Source organism: Apium graveolens, chromosome 6 (genome assembly GCF_009905375.1).
Source record: "Apium graveolens cultivar Ventura chromosome 6, ASM990537v1, whole genome shotgun sequence".
In the NCBI taxonomy this organism is placed as follows: domain Eukaryota; kingdom Viridiplantae; phylum Streptophyta; class Magnoliopsida; order Apiales; family Apiaceae; genus Apium; species Apium graveolens.
This window is the reverse complement of record NC_133652.1, coordinates 156,724,476-156,732,183: the sequence shown is the minus strand read 5'-3', so window position 1 is coordinate 156,732,183 and position 7,708 is coordinate 156,724,476.

The window sequence follows — 7,708 nt, the reverse complement described above, 5'->3', positions numbered from 1 at the left end:
TGTGGAACACACTCTTCCTGAGGGTAATACAGGGGAGAAACAGATCTATCCTCCACCTCCTTTTCCTAAGAGGCTGCAGAAGTTGGATAAGCAGTTTGCGAAGTTTCTGGAGGTGTTCAAGAAACTTCATATCAACATACCTTTCACTGAAGCTCTTGAACATATGCCTAGCTATGCGAAGTTTATGAAAGGTATTCTCTCTCAGAAAGTGAAGCTCGATGAAATAGAGACAGTTGCTCTCACGGAGGAATATAGTGTCGTGCTGCAACAGAAGTTGCCTCTGAAGCTTAAAGATCCTGGAAGCTTCACTATTCCTTGCACCATCAGAAAAGTGTCATTCGACAAATGCTTGTGTGACTTAGGAGTTAACATCAATTTGATGCCTTTTTCTATCTTCAAGAAGTTGGACTTACCTGATGCAAATCCTACTTATATGACCTTGCAGTTGGCTGTTCGTTCTATTACATATCCATGAGGCATTGTGGAGGATGTCTTGGTCAAGGTGGATAAACTCATCTTTCCTGTTTATTTTGTAATTCTTGATTTTGAGGATGATAAGAAGATTCCCATAATCTTGGGAAGACCATTCTTGGCTACGGGCCGAACCTTGATTGATATGCAGAATGGTGAGCTCACTATGCGAGTACTGGATCACGATGTGACTTTTAATGTGTTCAATGCCATGAAATTCCCTACTGATAATGAGGAGTGCTTAAAAGTGGAATTGGTCGATTATGTGGTTACTTCAGAACTGGAGAAGGCCTTGTTGGGGAATTCAGATAGTGAAGATGACGAAGGTGATGGGCAGTTGCAGTATTTGAATGCTTCTCCTTGGAAGCGAAGGCTGGATATGCCGTTTGAATCTCTTGGACTGGAAGAGCTAAAAAATTCTCCAAAGCACCTCAAGCCATCTATCGAGGAAGCTTCTACACTCGAGCTTAAACCATTGCCTGAACACTTGAGGTATGGTATACGTTTTTAGGTGATGCATCCACTTTTCCTGTTATTCTTGTATCTGACCTTTGAGGTAGTGATGAGGAAAAGCTCTTGAGGATTTTGAGAGAGTTCAAATCGGCAATTGGATGGACTATAGCAGATATCAAGGAAATCAGCTCTTCTTATTGTATGCATAAAATTCAGCTTGAGGAAGGAAGTAAACCGACTGTTGAACAACAGAGAAGGCTTAATCCGATCATGAAAGAAGTTGTGAAGAAGGAAATTCTCAAATGGCTAGATGCAGGGATCATCTACCCTATTTATGACAGTTCTTGGGTGAGTCCAGTTCAGTGTATGCTAAAAAAAGAGGCATCACAGTTGTTGCTAATGAGAAGAATGAGCTCTAGATGAATGAGCTCATTCATACTCGAACAGTCACGGGGTGGAGAGTTTGCATGGATTACAGGAAGCTCAACAAAGCTACAAGGAAGGATCACTTCCCTCTTCCTTTTATTGATCAGATACTTGACAGGTTGGCTGGGCATGAGTACTATTGTCTTCTGGATGGCTATTCGGGTTATAATCAGATTTGTATCGCCCCAGAGGATCAGGAAAAGACTACCTTCACTTGTATGTTTGGTACTTTTGCCTTCAGAAGAGTTTCTTTTGGTTTGTGTGGTGCACATGCCACATTTCAGAGATGCATGATGGCTATCTTCTTTGACATGATTGGTCAGAATGTGGAGGTGTTTATGGACGATTTCTCTCTGTTCGGCGATTCTTTTGACGAGTGCTTGTAAAAATCTTGGCGCCATTTTTAAAAGGTATGTTGAGACCAATATGGTTCTCAACTGGGAGAAATATCAGTTTATGGTGCAACATGGTATCATTCTTTGGAACAAGGTCTCTAGTAAAGGTCTTGAGGTGGATAAAGCCAAGGTGAGGGTCATTGAAAACTTTCCTCCACCAATTTTTGTTAAGGGAGTTCGCATCTTTCTTAGCCAACATGGTATCATTCTTTGGAACAAGGTCTCTAGTAAACGTCTTGAGGTGGATAAAGCCAAGGTGGGGGTCATTAAAAACTTTCCTCCACCAATTTCTGTTAAGGGAGTCCGCATCTTTCTTAGCCATGCGGGTTTCTATCGGCGTTTCATCAAGGACTTCTCTAAAATATCTATATCCATGTGCAATATTTTAGAGAAAGATGTCCCTTTTAATTTTGATGACGAGTGCCTAGCTGCTTTTGAGATCTTAAAGAAGAGTTTAATCATGGCACCTATCATAACTGTACCTTATTGGAATGAACCTTTTGAAATGATGTGCGATGCAAGTGACTGTGCAGTTGGAGCAGTTCTTGGGAAGAAGAAGAAGAACACTATATTACATGTGGTCTACTATGCTAGTAAGACCCTCAATGGTGCTCAATTGAACTTTACTACTACTGAAAAAGAACTCTTAGCCATTTTCTACGGTTTTGAGAAGTTTCAATCTTATTTGCTTGGGACGAAGGTGACAGTTTTCACTGATCATGCTGCTATTCGCTATCTCGTCTCGAAGAAGGACTTGAAGCCTAGATTGATTCGATGGGTTCTTTTACTTCAAGAGTTTGAGTTGGAGATTAAGGATAGGAAATGTACTGAGAATCAAGTCGCTGATCACCTATCTCGGTTAGAAGATCCGAGTACAAATTCACAGGATAAGACATTGATTAATGAGTCTTTTCCCGATGAGCAGTTGTTTGGGGTGCAAGAGGAAGAATCATGGTTCGCAGACATTGTGAACTATCTTATGAGCAATATTATGCCTCCAAAACTATCTTCTGCTCAAAGGAAGAAGTTTCTTCATGAGGTGAAGTGGTACATGTGGGATGATCCATTTTTGTTTAGGCAAGGAGCTGACCAAATCATCAGGAGATTATTCCGTACAGTGAAACGGAGGGTATCTTGCGAGACTGTCATTCGACTGTTTATGAAGGCCACTATGGTGGAGAGAAGACAGCAACTCGTATCCTTCAAGCGGGATTCTTCTGGCCTATATTGTTTAAGCATGTGCATCGGTTCATTTTGAAGTGTGATCGCTGCCAGCGTGTGGGTAATATGTCCAAGAGGGATGGGATTCCTCTTAATGTGCTTTTCGAGGTTGAGGTCTTCGATTTATGGGGAATTGACTTCATGTGGCCATTTATCTCATCTATTAATAATTAGTACATCTTGTTGGCGGTTGATTATGTCTCGAAATGGGTGGAAATCAAGGCTTTGCCGACGAATGATGAAAAGGTAGTGCTAAATTTTCTTCATAAGCAGATGTTCACAAGATTTGGGACTCCAAGAGTCAAAATCAATGATGAGGGATCGTATTTCTGTAATCGCAAGTTCACTACTATGATGCAACGATATAGTGTGAATCATCACATTGCTACAGCCTACCATCCTCAGACTAATGGTCAAGCTGAGGTGTCTAACAGAGAGATCAAGCGTATTCTAGAGAAAGTTGTATTTCCATCAAGGAAGGAATGGTCTTTGAAGCTAGATGAAGTTGTTTGGGCATATTGAATAGCATATAAGACTCAGTTAGGCATGTCACCATTTCAGTTGGTTTATGGTAAAGTTTGTCATATGCCGGTGGAGCTCAAGCACAAAGCATATTGGGCTTTGAAGAAGTTGAACCTTGATATGGATGCAGCTGGAAATAAGAGGATGCTTTAATTGAATAAACTCAATGAGTTTCGAATTCAAGCATATGAGAACAATAAAATGTATAAGGAGAAAGTCAAGAGGTGGCACAATAGGGGTCTTGTGCTCAAATCATTTGTGCCGGGGCAACAAGTTCTTTTGTTTAACTCTCGTCTCCGTTTGTTTCCTGGAAAATTAAAGTCAAGATGGTCAGGGCCGTTTGTTATCAAAACTGTGTTTCCACATGGAGTGGTGGAGATTTTTGAGAATGATCCAGGCCAAGTACTCAAGGTGAATGGACAGAGGTTGAAGCATTACTATGGGGATACGGAAAACTGTAAGGTGGTTAGTGCCATTTTATTGTCAACTTAATCTCAAGATTCTACGTCAAGCTAACGACGTAAACCAAGCGCTTCTTGGGAGGAAACCCAAGTTTGTTGTACATTAGTAGAGTGGAAGAAGAAAACAAAAAGAAAAGATAAAAAAAATCATAAAAAGGAAAAAAATTCAGTGTCAACTACAGTAGCACAGCACGCCCACGCTGAGAAGTGGGGCGGCCGCGCTGAAAGTATAGTAGCACGGCGCTCCTGCGCTGGGATGCGGGGCGGCCGTGCCGGTTTTCCAGAAGCACGGCGCGCCTACGCTGCCAGGCGGGGCCGCCGCGCTGGCTCCCTGAACCTGAAAAAAATAAAAAAATCAAAAATTCAAAAACAAAATCACATCACAGCCGAATTTCCCTCTCCCACCTTCCATATTTCCCTCTCCAAATCAATTTCAATCACCCCATTACTCTCATTACTCCCATTATTCCTATAATCAATTCCCACTTCTTTTCTTAAACTAACTATAATCCCTAAACCCTATATATACACACACTTATACACAATCTTCTCCATCACTTCTCAATTCTCAAATACACAAATATCTCTTACACACATCTTTTCTCTCAAACTTATTCGAATTCAATGGCACCCAAGAGACAAAGAACCCAAGTTAGCAGCCGCACCGTCGATTCTTCTTGTGTTGGGGGTGTAAGGCCAAGGTTTTCTACTCTGGAGGCTGAAGCGGAGTATACGAGGTTACTGTCGAAGCCGATAACCAAGGAGAGATGATTTCTACCATCGACGAGGGATGGTAAGTTGCTTGAGATGATTTTGGAGATGGGTTGGGTCACTTTTTGTGAGACACCCGGTGTTGTGCCCATGAGTGTGGTTCATGAGTTTTACGTGAACGTGAAGGCGGATAAGAATGGTTTTACTTTAGTGAGGGGGTTGACTATGGATTACAGTGCTAAGGCTATTCGTCGGGTGATAAATCAGCCCGAGAGACAGCCGGGTCAGGATGATTGAGTGATGAAGATCGGCGAGGATTTTAACTTGGATTTGATTGTTGCTATGTTGTGTATTCCTGAGACTCGCTAGAAGTTCTAGAGGGGCACGAATGTGACGGCCTCAACCCCCGGGGTCAGGAGTTGACGTCACTAAACACAATTTCTAAAAATATAAACAACAGAATTATTATTAGAATATATTAACTTGACCCCAAACCAAGATCTGATCCAGGTTCAAGTATAATTCAGGTTCTCAATAATACAAACTCTTTATTCACTATCTAAGACACACCAACTTTATTCAGCAACTCTTCTGACCTCATGGTCTGATACAAACTACCTTAGAGGAGCCAGGTCCAATAGGGGGGGAACACGGGTCGGTCTGACTGATCTTCTAGGCATCTGCGAAATATACATAACAGTTTGCAAGGGTGAGCATAATCGCTCAGCAGTACCAAATATGAATAACAGATTAAAATAGTAAAGTAACAATAATGGGAACAGAGCTGTAGTCACGATATCAACATTTCATAATGATAATCAAAGTAACTGGATATCACTAATTAGCATGCTTTGTGAAATCAACATTATAGTATGCTGCGTAATACCAGAGTCCAATTTCAGCATGCTAACCATTTTATAAAACCGCTGTATCAATCAATCATGCTTTCATATAATTCATAAATCCTAATCAGATACATAGCGGATATGTGAAGACAGCTGATCAGGCTATCAACACCAGACGGCTCTAACTGCCATCCCATTTACCTGTTCCGGAACACAGAGACTAGCTAGGTCTCTGACCTGCTGGACTAATCGGTTTTATATTGCGCGCAACCGAATTAGCCTCTTACGCCACCTCAATAGGCTTACTCTGGCCCCAATGTATCCCATATCTGACCGTTTTATCCAGTTTTCAAAAACACTTGTACGTAGCTCATTTTCAAAATCATTTATCTAGCCAGCACACATATAAAATCTGTTTCGCAAATCATTTCATTTGAGACAGGTACCTTTCGAAGTTACTTTTCCCCAAAACAATTCGAAAACAGAAATTTTATAACTACAGGGGATACGTAACTTAAAACATTTATGTTCCTTTACGAGAATAAAACATTTAGCTATCCATATACACTAAACCATAAAAGAATGGTCAGGGGTATTTGCCTTGCAATGCTTTACAAACCCTAATAGCTTTCACGTTGACTTCGATCCTGGAACGACTCGATTAGGATCTACAATTACAGAATACCCTAATTAGTTATGCCGACATGCTTGATATCATCAAATCCTAATAACCCAAATCCGACAACCCGACTCGTATTATTATTATACACACAAACCCGTAATCACATAGTCACATAGTCGGAAATATTGTTAGGGTGACACATAAATATATATTTTCGAACATATTTTTAGGAAATTTTGGCAGCATCTTCTTTATTTATAATACTACCCGTCGATTGCAATCGACGTCAACGATTCTCAACCATCCACAATATTATTTTATCCTTTTATACAACTTACACTCCAATACCAATCACAATTAATTATTTAAGTCCGAAAATATTTTACGAAAAATCATTTTATTTATTTATAAAATTTAGGACTCAGAACATCGTCATCACCGTCCACCGTCGACTCACCGAAGTTCATCGTCAACGGCGGCACAATTTATTGGCGCCCGATATGATACGGGTTCCCAAATAAATTATACCGATTAATATTATTTCCCGCAACGAAAGTTTTAATTTCAGGAATACTAATCATTTATTTTCCTGCAGAAAAAAAATAGTAATTAAAACTATAACAGTTAGCCCACTGCTTTCAAAGCCCAGCCCAACAGTCAACTCAACTGCAAGGCCCAACAAAGAAACCAAGCAACAGAGAATAGAACAGAGCGCCACACCCGCGGCCGGAACACGGCAACACACGGCCGCCCACACACACCAACACACCAACACACACACACACATTCACACACACGCACATATTCACACACACACACACATATTTACACATACTTACACAATTACGCACACATATATATATATAAAGGAATGAATCGACTGGAAATCGAACAGAAGAACCGGAAGTAATTACCGGAACTGGAGGCCGGAGAATCACCGGGAAAAAGGAAGAAGAAAAACGGAAAGGAAACAAAGTGAATCGGAGAAGAAGAAGCCGAGAGCACATGGCAAAGAAAAAAAACAACCGAGATAAAAGAATAAGGTTGAGGGGGTGTAAGATGCTGTGAACACGTGTCCTGCAAAATTGGATACGTGTTAACTTCTTAATATAAGTTGTTAACACGTATCCCTGAATACTCAGGGGCTCGATTTTTGACCCGAATTCTTATTTTTTACGAAACAGAATACGATTTAAATGTATCAGAAAAATCTCGAAATACTCTAAAAATTTCTGAAATTTCCCGAAGTTTACAAAAACATAATTTCAAAAATTTTTAAAACAATTCTTAAGGTACTCTTGGTACCCAGTTTTTAACAAATAATGAAATGACACGCGGTGAAACAAATCCCAAAAATTTTCAAAATAATTTTAAAATTCTTCGTATAATATGAATTTAATAAAATATAAATTTCATAATTTTTAAAGATTCCCATAATTAAATATGGATTTTAGCATTTAACACACTCAGAAAATCATTTAAAAATGAATAATTAACGAAATATTGATTTCTCAATTATATAAAGTCCTAAAAATAATTATTGAAATTATAAAATTAGAAAACCAATTTTAAAGATAACCC